This window comes from Trachypithecus francoisi, unplaced genomic scaffold (assembly GCF_009764315.1).
Source record: "Trachypithecus francoisi isolate TF-2019V2 unplaced genomic scaffold, Tfra_2.0 Lachesis_group16, whole genome shotgun sequence".
Classification (NCBI taxonomy): domain Eukaryota; kingdom Metazoa; phylum Chordata; class Mammalia; order Primates; family Cercopithecidae; genus Trachypithecus; species Trachypithecus francoisi.
The window spans coordinates 36,187,897-36,204,963 of record NW_022681461.1 but is presented as its reverse complement, the minus strand read 5'-3'; the positions used below and the strand labels follow the sequence as shown (position 1 = coordinate 36,204,963).

Sequence of the window (17,067 nt, the reverse complement as noted above, 5' to 3'; positions counted from 1 at the left end):
GAAGGAGAAGAGATCTAGTGCCTTTCAGGGGAAGATGGCAGCCTGAATGGGTCCTGAATGGAGAAGTGGACTGACAGGAGGTAGGATCAGGAAGTGTTATTGAGCAAATGGGCTTGCTGCCTGATGTGCACAGAAGCCAATAACTATGGCACCAGCTTTTGAGAAAAGAAGGGCTTTATTTATTGCAAAACCAGCCCGCAAGGAGACAGGAGTCAGCTGAAATTTCTCTCCCCAATTTGGGGTCTGGGGCAAGTTTTAAGGGATCAGAAGGCAGGGGAAGGAATTTGGGAATGCTGGCTTGGCAAGCTCTAATTAGAGTGCTTCAGATTTGACAGCTTACGGTAAGGTATGCCGAGTCCTACATCTTCCAGGTCTGTAGACCCCTCACTTCTGAAGAAGCTCTGGCATGCAGGGTCTGGTTCTGTTCCAGTCTTGTTGGTTCCAAGGGGAGGAATCCCTGGTTCTTGGTGTTGTTAGAAGTCAAAGCTTTTTCTATTGCACATGCCCAGGCTACATGACTTGCAGCTGTGGACCCTGTTATAAGGTAACTCAACGTTTTGTTATCAACAGAATAGGCCCAGTGTGGGCTGGTCCTGTGATTATAGAAGCAGAGAGCCTGCAGGAGTCAGGGAGCCCTAAGGTGAGGGCAGGAGTTCTTTGGGGCCTGAAGAGAACTTGGCTTATGGAGATCCACAAACCCTGAGAGGAAAGGCAGTTGTCTGAAGGAACGTTCCTGGGTTGAAGGTCTCTGGCCCTCAGAGTACTTCAGGGGGAAGGAGGAGTAGGGCCAGGTCTTCCGTAGTTCTGAGACTGTGGATTCTAGCCTTTGTAGGTGAGGAGATTCTCCCAGTGATGCTCCCATAGCCCCCAACAGAGGACTGACAGCTTGCAGACTGGTTCTGCTGCTTAAGATACTGCAACAACCTGAACTCAGCCCTAAGGGTGAATGGAGCCATAGCCAGCAAAGGGAAAATAGCTGCACACCTCAGTGGACCCAGCAACAGAGAGGAATCACAGGGAGAGTGCTCAGAACAGGTTTTCCGGGCAGCCAGCACTGTAGGCACTGGCATGAGGCAAAGTCAACTAGTTATAGCAGTACAATTTTGATCTCAGAGCTGGCTGACATTCAATATTAAGTAAAAAGAACATTCTGGAACTAAAATCATGAGTTTTAATTTTAAACAATCAGGACTGGGCACGGTGGCTCACAATCCCAGCACTTTGGGAGGCTGAGATAGGAGGATCACATAAGGCCAGGAGTTTGAGACCAGCCTGGGTGACATAGCAAGACCCCATCCACAAAAAAATAATAAAATTATCCAATAAATAATCAAGATGGGATACTCTTGAAAACAAAATTAGTGACTTGGAAAATTACTTAGAGGAAATATTCCAAAACAAAAACCCATAATACAGATTAAAGCTGTGAGGGAAATGTTAAGGAACTCAGAAGACAGATTCAGAAGACCCAGCATTTGGGGATGAGAACATGGAAGAGTTAATTAATACTCATCTGAAGAAGTGAGAAAAAAATCATATAACCAAAATGATGGTAAAAAATGAAATGATTAAAGATAAAAGCTAAAATGAATGACCTAGAAGATAAAGTAGTCACAAGGATTAATAAATACAAAAACTGATTATTTGAAAAATCCAGTGAAATCAGTTAACTTTTTTCTTGCCTAAGGAAAAAATATGTATATACAAATAAGAAATGAGAGAGAACATACTCAGATATAGATAAGATCAAAAGAATTATAAAAGAATAGCATATGCTACCCAACATTTTTAAAAACAAATTTAAAAACATAGAGAAGGCCGGGCGCGGTGGCTCAAGCCTGTAATCCCAGCACTTTGGGAGGCCGAGACGGGCGGATCACGAGGTCAGGAGATCGAGACCATCCTGGCTAATATGGTGAAACCCCGTCTCTACTAAAAAATACAAAAAACTAGCCGGGCGACGAGGCGGGCGCCTGTAGTCCCAGCTACTCGGGAGGCTGAGACAGGAGAATGGCGTGAACCCGGGAGGCGGAGCTTGCAGTGAGCTGAGAGCCGGCCACTGCACTCCAGCCTGGGCGGCAGAGCAAGACTCCGTCTCAAAAAAAAAAAAAAAAAAAAAAAAACATAGAGAAATAAATGATTTCTTAACAAACATTTAGGAACATAAGGGCATGTTGAAAACAGATTAACAGAGGCTGATCACATGGAGTGAAACTGGAAATAACAGAAAGATGAGCAAAATTCACAAATATGTGGAAATTAACTAACACCCACATAAATAACCAGTGGAACAAAGAGGAATCACAAGGAAAACTAGAAAGTACTTTGAAGCCAGGTGCAGTAGCTCATGCTTATAATTGCAGCACTTTGGGAGGCTGAGGCAGGAGGATCACTTGAGCCCAGGAGTTCAAGACTAGCCTGGGCAACATAGCAAGATCTCATCTCTCCAAAAAAATAGCCTAGCATGGTGGCAAGCACCTGTGGTCCCAGCTACTCTGGGGGCTGAGATGGGAGGATCACTTGAGTCCAGGAGATTGAGGCTGCAGTGAGTCATGATCACACCACTGTACTCTGGCCTGGACAACAGAGTGAGACCCTGTTTCTAAGAGAAGAAAAAAGAGAGGAAGTACTTTCCAATGAATCAAAATGAAGATACAACATGTCAAACATCATGGGCTGTAGCTAAAACAGTGCTAACAGGAAAGTGTATAGCTGTAAATGACTACATTAAAAAAGAAGAAAGAGCTGGGTGCCATGGTTCATGCCTGTAATCCCAACACTTTGGGAGTCTGAGGTGGGAGGATCACTTGAGCCCAGGAGTTCAAGACCAGCCTCGGCAACATAGTGGGACCCTGTTTCTACAAATTAAAAAATTAGCCAGGCATGGTGGCATGCATCTGTGGTCCCAGCTATTTGGGAGGCTGAAGTGGGAGGATCACTTACACCCAGAGGTCTAGGCTGCAATGAGCCATGATCACACCATTGCACCCCAGCCTGTGACAGAGCAAGATCCTGTCTTGAAAAAAAAAAAGAAGAAGAAGCCTGGACCAGATAGTGAGACTTAGTCTCTACAAAAAATTAAAAAAGTAGCCGGGCACGGTGGCAAGTTTCTGCAGTCCCAGCTACTCGAGAGGCCGAGGCCAGAGGATTGCTTGAGCCCAGGAGGTTGAGGCTGCAGTGAACTGTGATGGTGCCACTGCACTCCAGCCTGGGTGACCCTGTTTTAAAAAAAGAAAAAGGAAGAAAGATATTAAACCAACCTAATCTTCCACCCTACAACAAAAGAGAAAGAAGTAAATTAAGCTCAAAGCAAGCAGAAAGAAGGAAAGAATCAGGATTCAAGCAAAAAAGTCAATAACATAGAGACGGGGAGCAGGAGAGGAGGGGAATTATAAGAAAATAAAATATAGTGAAATAAAATTTAGAACAACAGATCTTAGCTGTGTAAAACTGAGTATGTGTGTGTGCACAGGGGCATAGGTGGAAAGATGTATGAAAAGATGGGACTCAAACAGTTGTCTCTAGGTGGTAGAATATCAGGTGATTTTACTTTTTGTCCTTATGTTTTTAGATTATTTAAATTTTTTAGAGCCTTGATCATATGTTATTTAGTCAATTCAAAAAAGAGATATTTTTATGGTGGAGAACATGCATATTCTAAATGCATAGTAAGTTGGTTATAGGCTCATTTGCACCTGGTTCTCCTGAGCTCAGAGGGTTTCTCCATCAGCTGATGGATGTGTGATAAAGTTGGCTTTGAAGCTTGCCCTGTGGCTGAAGGCAAAACGTACCACCTCCATCTACCTTACCAGCCCTCCATCCTAATAAATATAGTGAGGAGGTCTCCCAAGGCTCCCAGTTCAAACTCTGCAGAATAGGATAACATTTAACATCAAATGGACTCAAAATACAACTCCTTGGTTCTCAAATGACCAAGTAGCAGAATGAAATGTTACTTTCAGGCCTGCATCTGCATTTCTCTGCGTGTGGCCCTGCTGGCTCAGCCTCATCCTTGCTGCTGCGTCTTTCCGCGCTGTCTTCTTATCCAGGGCGTTTCTGTGTTATGCGAATAGAAGGCTTTTGTTCTTTCTGCAGTCATTCCCTGCCTACATATATACTGCAGCAGGGACCTTTCTCGTCAGTGAATTTTCTTTCTAAGAGAGAATTCATCAGCTCAAGGGAAAGGTTAAGATCTAGAAAACGTGAGGTTTTTGAAGAGTCTGTTACGTGGCTTCCTACCAAGTCATGTTGTAGGTTTCTCTCCTAGCAACAGAAAAGTGAATGAGATTTAATTCAGGAATAGACAGTCAATATGGATCATAAAAAGGTTTTATAAGTGCTATAGTTGAATGTTTGCATTCCTTCAAAATTAGCCTATTGAAATCCTAACTCCAGGCCAGGCGTGGTGGCTTACACCTGTAATCCCAGCACTTTGGGAGGCTGAAGCAGGCAGATCACCTGAGGTCAGGAGTTTGAGACCAGGCTGGCCAACGTAGTGAAACCCCATCTCTGCTGCAAATACAAAAATTAGCCAGGTATAGTGGCAGGTGCCTATAATCCCAGCTACTCGGGAGGCTGAGGCAGGACAATTGCTTGAATCCGGGAGGCAGAGGTTTCAGTGAGCCAAGATCACGCCACTGCACCCCAGCCTGGGCGACAAGAGCGAAACCCCATCTCAAAAAAAGAAAGAAGAAAAATTTTAACTCCAAGGTGATGGCATTAGGAGGTGAGAGCTTTGGCAGGTAATTAGGTCATGAGGGTTGTACACTCCTGAATGGGATTATTGCCCTTATTTTAAGAAAGACCCCAGAGAGCTCCTTACCCCTGCTACCACGTGAGGACACAGCAAGACCACAGCCATCTATGAACCAGGAAGTGCGTCCTCACTAGACACTAAGTCTACTGGCTTCTAGGATCTTGGACATCTTGGCCTCTAGAACAACGGGAAATAGCTTTCTGTTGTTTATAAGCCACCCAGTGTTTGGCATTTTGTTATAGCACCTGGATGGATTAAGACAATAACCACACATTTTGTCAAGAAAACTTTGCTTGATATAGCCAAGTCTTCACAGGTCTTCCTAGTTTCCTTAGGACATTTTGATCCCAAGGGTGTTTGAAGGGCCTGAAAGAAAAAATGTCAAGAAGCTTATCCCTATTTTCTCCTATTTATTTGTTCAACCCATAAACCCCGGGGAGGATTTCCAGCTTGGTGTAGAAAACAGCCAAATAATATTTAATTACCTTTTCATTTCCCACTGAGCCCAGCGGGGCTTGCTTCAGCTTTTTCTCCATAACACTTTGCCACTCTTTAAATCATTCAGCAGCTCACAAGGACATTCTAGGAATTGCTGGTTTAGAATTATAATGTGATGTTTAAGGCAGACAGAAAGAGTAATTAACACCTCCCATGGATATGTAAAGTGAAAGACAAGTTGGAATTATTATTAGCTCACTTGGCTTAAAAAATTGAGGTAGTTGTTTTTGTCCTTAAAAACTGCAAACTGTGATTGTGAATGTAGACGGAGCTGGCCATTGCTTTTCTCAGAATCTCCTTCATGGGAAGATTCTTTTTTTTTTTTTTTTTTTTTTTCTGAGACGGAGTCTTGCTCTGCCGCCCAGGCTGGAGTGCAGTGGCCGGATCTCAGCTCACTGCAAGCTCCGCCTCCCGGGTTTTACGCCATTCTCCTGCCTCAGCCTCCCTAGTAGCTGGGACTACAGGCGCCCGCCTCAACGCCCGGCTAGTTTTTTTGTATTTTTTAGTAGAGACGGGGTTTCACCGTATTAGCCAGGATGGTCTCAATCTCCTGACCTCGTGATCCGCCCGTCTCAGCCTCCCAAAGTGCTGGGATTACAGGCTTGAGCCACCGCGCCCGGCAAGATTCTTAAATTGAGGTGTGAACAGGGCTGTCAATGGCTGTCAGAATTAATCGTGCATGAGAATCACCTGGAGGGAATCTGCAATTACTAAGCCTCGCCCTGCAGAGTTTCTGATTCAGGAAGTCTGGAGTAGGGCCCCAGAATTTGCATTTTTAACAAATTCCCAGGTGATGCTGAGGCTGCTGGTCTGGCCACCAGCCTGTGAAAACCACTGGGTTTACAGAGGTTCTTGGACCTGGCTGCATGTTAGAATTACCTGGGGAGACTTTGAAGAACCCAGATGCTCTACCTACTGCACAAACCAGTTACCTCAGAATCTTCACTGGGGGTGGAGCTCGTGTGGGAGAGTTTTGGGTTTTTTTTTTTTTTTTTTTTTGCTTTTTTTGAGACAGAGTCTCACTCTGTCACCCAGGCTGGAGTGCAGTGGCACGATTTTATCTCACTGCAACCTCTGACTCCTGGATTCAAGCGATTTTCCTGCCTTAGCCTCCCAAGTAGTTAACTGGCACTACAGGTGCCCACCACCACACCTGGCTAAGAAGTGGGAGAGTTTTCAAGCAGAAACACCTCTCTAATTCTAATGTGCATCACTGAGTTGGAGAGCAATTTGACCTGGAGGAACACCAAAGAGAGTTTTAGCAAGATGGATGTGGCTATCATGTGCATATCACAAATAATTTAGAGCAGGGAGGGTCAAAAGCCTGCTATTTGCCGTCTCCCTCCCCTCCCTTCCTGAGCTCATGGTTGACGTCTTTGATCATTTCTGGTAAGTTTTCCACCAAGCCTAGTGCAACTTCAGAAACAGAGTGCTCTGGGGGCCAAATACGAGAGACCTGTGAGTCTTCCCTGATTTCCCAAAGAAATACTCAGAATGCCAGGAAGGGGAGAAAGCAGGGTGAGGGATGAGGAGAGCCATCTTTGGGGAAATGTAAAGCAGTCAGAAGGAGCTCCTTTCCCCCAGTTTCCTTAACTCTCAAGAGTATATTTTGATTTTTGAAATTTGTTAGACTTTAGGGCAGTGGTTTTAACACTGGACTGCACCCCAGAATTTCTTTTTCTTTTTCTTTCTTTTTTTTTTTTTTGACAGAGTCTCACTCTGTCACCCAATCTGGAGTGCAGTGGTGTGATCTCAGCTCACTGCAAGCTCCGCCTCCCAGGTTCACGCCATTCTCCTGCCTCAGCCTCCTGAGTAGCTGGGACTACAGGCACCCACCACCACGCCCAGCTAATTTTTTGTATTTTCAGTACAGATGGGGTTTCACCGTGTTAGCCAGGATGGTCTCGATCTCCTGACCTCGTGATCCACCTGCCTCAGTCTCCCAAAGTGCTGGGATTACAGGCGTGAGCCACCACACCCGGCCATACAGAGTTTTACCATGTTGGCCAGGCTGGTCTCGAACTCCTGGCCTCAGGTGATCTACCCACCTCGGCCTCACAAAGTGCTGGGATTACAGGCGTGAGCCACTGCTCTCGGCCTCAGAATTTCTGATTCAGTATTCCTGGAGTGGAGCCTACGAATTTGCATTTCTTTTCTTTTCTTTTTTTTTGAGACAGAGTCTTGCTGTGTCACCCAGGCTGGAGCGCAGTGGCATAATCTCAGCTCACTGCAACCTCCACCTCCCGGGTTCAAGCCATCCTCTTGCCTCAGCCTCCCAAGTACTGGAATTACAGGCAGCCGCCACCACGCCCAGCTAATTTTTGAATTTTAGTAAAGATGGGGTTTCACTATGTTGGCCAGGCTGATCTTGAACTCCTGACCTCAGGTGATCTGCCTCCTAAAGTGCTGACCTGAATTTGCATTTCTAACAAGTTCCCAGGTGATGCTGATGCTCTCTATTGTCTGGGGACTAGACTGAGCGTGAGAACCACTGCTCTGAGGCGTTCTTCTGATACCAGCTGATTTATCTATGTTTTTTGACTAGATAGCAAAGGTTAATTATGGAACTAAACTTATGGCAAATTGATACAGGTTGGTAAGAACATTACAGAATGACGTGTTGAGCGGTTTTGATTTTAAACCTGTAGAGATAGAGACCTGGGTAACGTTAGGGTACTTGAGACATGCAATACATGGAGTTTCACTGGTTAAAATCATACTGTTTCCAAGGTATTTGTACTGTTAAATTGTTAGTCACCTGTTTTTCCCACCTGGAAGATAGGAATCTGCACCCATTTTTACCTTATTTTCTTGAGAGTGGTCCTCTGAAGTTGCCATGAACTGAAGTGGGTCATTTCAACAGTTGTTGTTAGGATCATTTTACTGCTGTCATTTTTACCATATCAGTTTTCTTAGCTGATGTTTCACTTGCATCACTTTTGTTTCTCAAAGTAAAGGAGAGTTTGGATGAGGGGAGTTTGACATCAAAGATGTCCAACACCAACCCTTACGTATCACAAGAAATTGTGAGGTATTTCCTTCTGGGGAGTGACACTGGGCAGGATGGATGGGGGTTGCTTTTTTGCTTTATAACCCTTCTGCACTGATGATGAATTTTTTTTTATCACATAAATGTATTCTTTTATTTATTTATTTATTTATTTTTTTTTTTGAGACGGAGTCTCGCTCTGTGGCCGAGGCTGGAGTGCAGTGGCCGGATCTCAGCTCATTGCAAGCTCCGCCTGCCGGGTTCACGCCGTTCTCCCGTCTCAGCCTCCCGAGTAGCTGGGACTACAGGCGCCCACCACCTCGCCCGGCTAGTTTTTTGTATTTTTAGTAGAGACGGGGTTTCACCGTGTTAGCCAGGATGGTCTCGATCTCCTGACCTCGTGATCCGCCTGTCTCGGCCTCCCAAAGTGCTGGGGTTACAGGCTTGAGCCACCGCACCCGGCCTATTTATTTATTTTTGAGATAGAGTCTTGCTGTGTTACCCAGGCTGGAGTACAGTGGCATGATCTCAGCTCACTGCAACGTCCGCCTGCTGGACTCAAGCAATTCTTGAGTCTCAGCTTCTGAGTAGCTGGGATTACAGGTGTGCACCACCACACCCGGCTAATTTTTGTATTTTTATTAGAGATGGGGTTTCTCCATGTTGGCCAGGCTGATCTTGAACTCCTGACCTCAGGTAATCCACCTGCCTCCACCTGCCTCAGCCTCCCAAAGTGCTGGGATTACAGCGATTTTTGTGTCTCAGCCTCCCGAGTAGCTGGGATTATAGGCGTGAGCCACCATGCCCAGCCCATATAAATGTATTCTATCATACAAATTTTAAGTTCACCTGTGAAATAGGTAGCATTATGTGCATGTGACAGATGAGATCCAGAGGAATAATTTGCTTGGAGCCAAACAACTTCGAAAAGGGGCAGCAAATAAAAAACAACTTTGATATTAGAGGCAAGAGAAACTCCAGGGTGGCTGCAGGAACTATCTGTTTGTGAGATCTGCCTGGGAATGAGTGACTTAAACATGATCTTGTTGTAGGAAACATTTAACAATAAGTGCCACCTAAGGGCTCCTGTTTGCGAACAACAGAAAATGGCTTGTGTTAACTTCAGCAGAAAAATAATTTACAGGGAAGTTATTGGGCAGTTAACAGAGTTGATGGAAAAGCTGGAGAATAAGACTTCAGCAGTGAGCAAGACCCAAGAGAGGCTGGCAGCAGAGAACAAAATGGAGTCTCGCTATGGGAAGAGTCACCATCCTCACTGTGGAAAATCTTTAACTGTCCCATTCCTTCGGTCTGTCCATCCAGATTCATAATGTCCCAGGTGGAGTATTTTGCAGGCTGTTTCATACCTCCATGTCTTATTAGTGTTTAGTGACTGGGAAAATCTAATCCTTTTTGCTTTCTTGGGGAGTGTAGGACCCTGTCTCTCCCATAGGCTCATACCAAGAGGGAATTCCCCCAGATAATAAAGCCACTGAAAGGCTCTGCATTCCCACACACACCTCTAAACTCAGCACCAATGAAAACCCAGTGGATTTTCAACATCCTAACGTAACCCTCCTTTGTACTTCTAAGCACATTGACAACAAGTCCACATGTCATCTTCCCAGCATCAGTTTCTGAATTGCATTCATCCTTACTGTTTGTTGGCTATGGTAGTTTGCAGATACTTTCTCCCATTCTGTAGCTTATCCTTGTATCCCTAATGGGAGCAAAAATTTTTAATTATGATGCAGTTCAATTTATCAATCAATTTTTTTCTTTTATGAATTGTGCCTTTGGTTTCAAATCTACCCTAGATCCCAGTAATTTTTATTGTTTTTTGTTTTTCTCAGAAGTTTCATAGTTTTATGTTTTACATTTAAGTCCATGATCCATTTACAGGTGATTTTTTATATAAGCTGTGAGACTTAGATTGTGCCTGTGGACGCCCAAGTGTTTCCGTTTCATTTATTGAAAAGGCGATCTTTCCTCCATTGAATTGCTTTTGCAACTTTGTCAAAAATAGTTGGGTATTTGTGTGGCTGTATTTCTGGATTCTATATTCTATTCCATTGATGTGTGTGTGATTTATGTGTACCTAGGCTTAATTATTGTAGCTATATATGATAGTCCCCACTTATTTGCAGTTTCAGTTACCCATGGTCAACTGGCTCAAAAATATTAAATGGAAAATTCCAGAAATAAGCAATTCATCCTAAGTGTTAAATTGTGCACCATTCTGAGTAGTGTGATGAAACTTTGCAGCATCTTGTTCCATCCCACCTGGGATGTGAATCAGCCCTTTGTCCAGCATATCCACTGTGTATATGCTACCTACCCGTCAGTCACTTAGTAGCTACCTTGGTTATCAGATCAACTGCTATGCTGTCACAGTGCTTGTTTTCAAGTAACCCTCATTTTATTTAGTGGTGGACCCCAAAGCACAAGAGTAGTGATAATGGTATAGTGTTATAATTATTCTATTTATTCTCAGTTATTGTTGTTAATCTCTAACTGTGCCTAATTTATAAGTTAGATTTTATCATACATATGTATGCATAGGAAAATTCATAGTATACGTGGGTTTGGGCGCCATCCATGGTTTCAGGCACCCACTGGGTGTCCTGGAAGATATTTCCTGCAGATAAGAGGGGGCTACTGTTAATAAGCCTTGACATCAGATAAACTGATTTGTGCCAGTTTCTTTCTTTCTTTTTTTTTTTTTTAAGTAGCTATTCCAGTTATTTTGCCTTTACATATGCATTTTAGAATAATCTTGCTTATGTCTACAAGAAAATCATTCTTTTGGGAGAGGATGATGTATATTTTAGCTTCTAAATGTTACATTTTGTACAAAGGGCTGTGTACTAGATGCTATAGATATTATAGGTAGTTGAAGGGAACAAATTCACCTCATATTTAAACTTATAATTTATCACTCACAAAATAAATATTTTTTCATGAAAAAATGTCTTTCTAAATGTAATAAAATATTTTTGAAAAAATATACCAGTAATAAAATATTTTTAAAAAACATACCCTGAGAAACTTCTTTTTCTTTCTGAGACAGAGTTTTGCTCTTGTTGCCCAGGCTGGAGTGCAATGGTGCGATCTCAGCTCACTGGAACTTCCACCTGCTGGGTTCAAGCGATTATCTTGGCTCACCCTCCTGAGTAGCTGGGATTACAGGCACCCGCCACCATGCCCAGCTAATTTTTGTGTTTTTAGTAGAGAAGAGGTTTTGCCATTTGGGCCACATTGGCCTTGAACTCCTGACCTCAGGTGATCCACCCGCCTCAGCCTCCCAAATTGTTGGGATTACAGGTGTGAGCCACCACACCTAGTCAAGAAACTTCTTAAGAAGTTCAAATATAAGAAGTAAAATAGGTTCACTGCTTATAAATAACTTCAATGGGACCTTCACTGAAATCACACACTAAAGGTGGCCATCCGTGCACAAACTATAATGGTGTGTTAAAAACTATGAAATGATTTTCAGAATATTTAGGGAAAATTAAAACAAAAATAGATATGGTCAATCTAGATATTTGGTATTTCAAAAATATATAAATCTTAATTTCTTGGTACTATAATTTTTAAAACTTTAGAATCCAAGCATGGTCTTTTCTTTATGGCACATTTTTAACATCTTTTGACTTGTATAAAAACACAACATTCTATTTGAGAACACAAATACTGTTTTCTCCATATAATTACAATGTGATTCAGTGGGAGTTTTGGTGACCGCTGGTGTTCACCATAAATTATTACTTTGGTGCATTCTGTAATCTTGCAAAATGGGTTTCATGTTTTTTGCATATATGAAAAGCATGCAGCTATAGTGACCCATCTCCAAATATTCCAAAGCAGTCACCATCTGAGAAATGGCTTATGGTGTCTATAAAGTTAGCCACGATGTTCTTTTTTTTCCCCCCATGAGACGGAGTCTTACTCTGTCGCCCAGGCTGGAGTGCAGTGGCGCAATATTGGATCACTGCAGCCTCGACCTTGGTTTAAGCGATTCTCCTGCCTCAGCCTCCCAAGTAGCTGGGATTACAGATGCGCACCACCACACCTGGCTAATTTTTGTATTTTTAGTAGAGACAGGGTTTTGCCATGTTGGCCAGGCTGGTGTCAATCTTCTGACCTCAGGTAATCCACTCGGCTCAGCCTACCAAAGTGCTGTGATTACAGGCGTGCAGGCATGAGCCACTGCGCCTGGTCTGCAACATCCATTTCTTTTTTGTTTGTTTGTTTGTTTTTGAGATGGAGTCTCACTCTGTCCAGGCTAGAGCGCAGTGGTACGATCTCGGCTAACTGCAACCTCTGCCTTCCAGGTTCAAGCGATTCTCCCACCTCAGCTTCCCGAGTTGCTGGGACTATAGGTGCCTGCCACCACGCCAGCTAATTTTTATACTTTTAGTAGAGATGGGGTTTCACCATATTGTCCCGTCTGGTCTCGAACTCCTGACCTTGTCATCTGCCCACCTCGGCCTCCCAAAGTGCTGGGATTACAGGCATGAGCCACTGCACCCAGCCACAACATCCATTTCTAATTCTCAATATGTTTGGCTAGGGTTCTTAGTAAAAGGAAAGAGAAATTAATTTTTTAAATCTTTAAAATTTGTTTTTTCTTTGAACTCCTGTTCTAACCTTGCAAAATAACTTTTAGCTCTTCTGAACTATCACCTTCACCCTATCTCTGCCGTGTCATCTATAAATTATTTTTTTTTTCTAAGTTTACATTGAGTATTTTTCCTGAACTTGCACACCTATGATGATACACTGATACTGAAAGGGCCTAGGTTATAGTCATCACAATAGTGTTGAATTCCATCAACTCCAACTGTTTTCACCTTGTGAGTTCTTAATAGCTGTTACTCAGTTGTTCTACTTTTTCTAGTCTATTGAATTTCTTGTGGATTCTTTGTAGAATGAATCTGAGTTTTGGAAGAAGTTGTCTGCTCAATTTTCCTGTTCTGCATTAAACAGCAGCTCCTTCATTAACCTGAGTGAATGCCATGCACTGGAGAGTCTTGTTGTTTTTCTTTTCTTCTTTTTTTTCTTGAGGTGAAGTCTCACCCTGTGGCCCAGGCTGGAGTGCAGTGGCGTGATGCCGGCTCACTGCAACCTCCGCCTCCCAGGTTCAAGCGATTCTCCCACCTCAGCCTCCCAAGTAGCTGGGATTACAGGCATGCACCACCACGCCCAGCTAATTTTTTGTATTTTTAGTAGAAACGGGGTTTTACCATGTTGGCTAGGCTGGTCTCGAACTCCTGACCTCAGGTGATCCACCCGCCTTGGCCTCCCAAAGTGTTGGGATTACAGGTTTGAGCCACTATGCACCGGCCCAGAGGACCTTGTTTTTCTAAGACAGTTCAAGCTGTGCTCACATAAACTTAGTGTTTCTGAGGCTCCCCGTCCACTGGCCAGCCCTGCAGCTCTAGACCATTCACTACTTCATTTTAAACAGATGTCAGAAAAGCACTGACCTAGCCTCTCCTCCATATATAATAGTTTGCTGATGGTTGCTTAGTCTGGGTTATGTAGAAAAGCAATTATTTTTTCATAATACTTTTCTACCAACAGGTGGCACTAACAATTTGTTTTAATAATACCCCAGTAGTAATCCTTGTGTCACATTTGAATATATCACCTGCACTTTTTGAGTTGAAACATAGCTGATTTTATAGATGTTTAAGGCCAGAGAGAGAGAGAAAAATCCAGCATTTCTGATCAAGTCTTTAGCATGTTGCCTTTCTCCTACACTACTGGCTCAGCCAGTAATCTGTCTCTTCCTTCATTCCTAGTCTACACCTTGATTGGCCTTTCAAGAAAGTCAGATGAATAGAATTCATAAGAAAAACATAGGGATAAATATAAAATGTTTTTCTTGAGGTTCCTTACCATAGGGGAAAGGATGACATTCATATTGATTGCCTGTGCTGGAGGAATTCAATTTTTAAAATATTTACTCAATACTTATTGCAGAAGTACTACATGCAGAGTACCGTTCTATATGTTCCCTGTTGGGGAATATACAGAACTCTGAGAATTAGACCCTACTTTCAGAACTTATGCTCTAATTGAGATAAGACAGGCACACAAAGTAAATGTGAAATTGGTAATAATTTTCTATGTCCACTACATGTATATGATGGTAATGTCAGATAAGATTGTAGAGTAAAATGCTATGAGAATTTGGACGAGGTAGAGGATTATTTCTTTAATAAATCGATCAAATATTCTTTATGTCAGTGTTCTTGGAATAGAGAATACAGTTGTGAACAAGGTTGACAAGATTCTTGCCTTCAGGGAAGGCCTCTCTGAGGAAGTGACGAAGAGCTGGATTGGTGGCTTTGGGAAAGGCTTGGCAGAGAGTTGTAGCCAGTTGAAGAATGGGCAGGATTTGGCTGAGAAGCATTTGACATCAGTGATCTCATTACTCATCACATCTACCCTGTGCGATGGGTACCATTACTATCCCCATTTTATACATCTCTCAGGCACACAGGCACAGGGAGATGAAGTTACCAGTGATGTGAGTGGTTTCCTGAAGCACGGCATATTCATTTTCTTGTCCTCAAAATAAAGAAACCTCAAATAGACCAGGACTTGTTTTTCAGAAGCCAGGAAAACAGAAGAGCAGTCTTTGCCTTTCTTCTTGGAAGAGAGCAGAGAAAGCTACAGCTGACTCAGTGCGGGTGACGAGGAACAGGGTGACTCAGGTCTTGTAAGACAGGCTTGCTTTCTTCCTTTCTCTCTCTCTCTCTCCTTCCTTCATTCCTTCTTTCCTTCCTTCTTTCCTTCCTTCCTTCCTTCCTTTCTTTTCTTTCTTTCTTTCTTTTTTTCTTTTCTTTCTTTTTTGCTTTTAGCTAAACCCCCCAGTCCTATCAATCAGACAAGAATTCTGCTGTGAAAGAAAATCTGCATTTGCTCCCACAACTCTCTGTCCTTGGAGAGCACAGTGTGCTCAGAAGAGCAGCACTGCTAGCAAAGGGAGCCCGTAGCTCTGGGAGGCAGGCTGACTCCACACCCAAGTCTTCATCTGTCACTGTTGACCATTTGGCACGTAGCACTCTGACCTCAGTTTCTTTGTGTGCAAAATGGGGGTGATGGCGTGGAGAACATACACATTTTTAAAATTCTCACCTATTTTCTGTGGGTAACATTTTAAAAAGTTATTTTATTTTTAAATTTTCATTTGTTTAAAGTTTAAATTTTTGTTTCTTTTTTTAGTATTTAATTTTTGCCTTCAGCTTCTGCAGACATACACATTTTGAATGGGACTGATACATCTATTACTCATTTCCCTTCCCTTTCTGCACAGGGTACTGGGAACATTAAATAACAGTCTACGATTGAGTCAGCATTGCTCACCGGAATGTTAGTCATCGCATATGCCCTGAAAGTGGCGCCTTCCAGGACCGTTGAGATGAGGATGGCCAGCCCCTAACAACCATCTGCATCCGGGGCCTGGGAGATCCGACACTGAGACTGCCAGGAATGGTGTCACATTAAAAGTGCCTCATTCTGGCCGGGCGCGGTGGCTCAAGCCTGTAATCCCAGCACTTTGGGAGGCCGAGACGGGTGGATCACGAGGTCAGGAGATCGAGACCATCCTGGCTAACACGGTGAAACCCCTTCTCTACTAAAAATACAAAAACTAGCTGGGCGAGGTGGCGGGCGCCTGTAGTCCCAGCTACTCAGGAGGCTGAGGCAGGAGAATGGCGTAAACCCGGGAGGCGGAGCTTGCAGTGAGCTGAGATCAGGCCACTGCACTCCAGTCCGGGAGACAGAGCGAGACTACGCCTCAAAAAAAAAAAAAAAAAAAAAAAAGTGCCTCATTCTTTTGGGACTAATCAGGCCCTTGACTCAATATTTGGTGACACTAAGAAATTATAAGAGTGATGATTGGTTTTCATGCTCATGTATGAGGTGTGCCTTCCTCAAACCTTGTTAAGATGTTGACACATTACCCATTTAAAGGGGGAAAGAAAAGGGAAAAAAAAGGAAAAAATTGAAGTTCATTGTTTTAGGTGTGACCACTGTGTTTGTAGTTATTTATTTATTTTTTTGAGATGGGATCTCACTCTGTTACCCAGGCTGGAGTGCAGTGGCGCCATCTCGGCTTACTGCAATCTCCACTCACAGACTCAAGTGATCCTTCCATGTCAGCCTCCCCAGTAGCTGGTACTACAGATGCATGCTACCGCACCAGGCTAATTTTTTGTTCTTTTAGTGGAGACACTGTTCCACCATGTTGCCCAGGCTGGTCTTGAACTCCTGAGCTCAAATGATCTGCGCACATCGGCTTCCCAAAGTGCTAGGATTACAGACAAGAGCCACTGCACCCAGCCTGTAGTTATATTTTTAAAAGCAATACTTATCTTTGAAGGCTGCATATTGACATTTGAATTGATGATAGGATGTTTGAAGTTTGCTTCAAAATATAGTTCAGCATGAAAGTGGTTAGTGAGGAATATAATTGGAAACAAGATTGACCATAAACCAAATTGTTACAGCTGGCTGACACACACATGGTGGTTCCTTTTATTCTTCTCTGTATTTTGGTATAGTTTGGAAATTTTTCATAATAACAAAAGGCTATTTTCTTTTTTTCTTTTTTTTTTTTTTGAGACGGAGTCTCGCTTTGTCCCCCAGACTGGAGTGCAGTGGCCGGATCTCAGCTCACTGCAAGCTCCGCCTCCCGGGTTCCGGCCATTCTCCTGCCTCAGCCTGCCGAGTAGCTGGGTGCTATAGGCGCCCGCCACCTCGCCCGGCTAGTTTTTTGTATTTTTTAGTAGAGACGGGGTTTCACCGT

General features: G+C 43.3%; 1 protein-coding gene and 1 non-coding gene across 2 annotated transcripts in view; both read left to right on the top strand.

The window, feature by feature from the left end:
* GLDC (glycine decarboxylase) overlaps positions 1-17,067 on the top strand; it is a 120,626-nt gene that overhangs the window by 68,345 nt on the left and 35,214 nt on the right. The window lies entirely within an intron of this gene.
* LOC117099519 lies at positions 16,132-16,232 on the top strand. The gene has a single exon (XR_004443854.1). It is a non-coding gene; the product is annotated as a small nucleolar RNA U13 (small nucleolar RNA).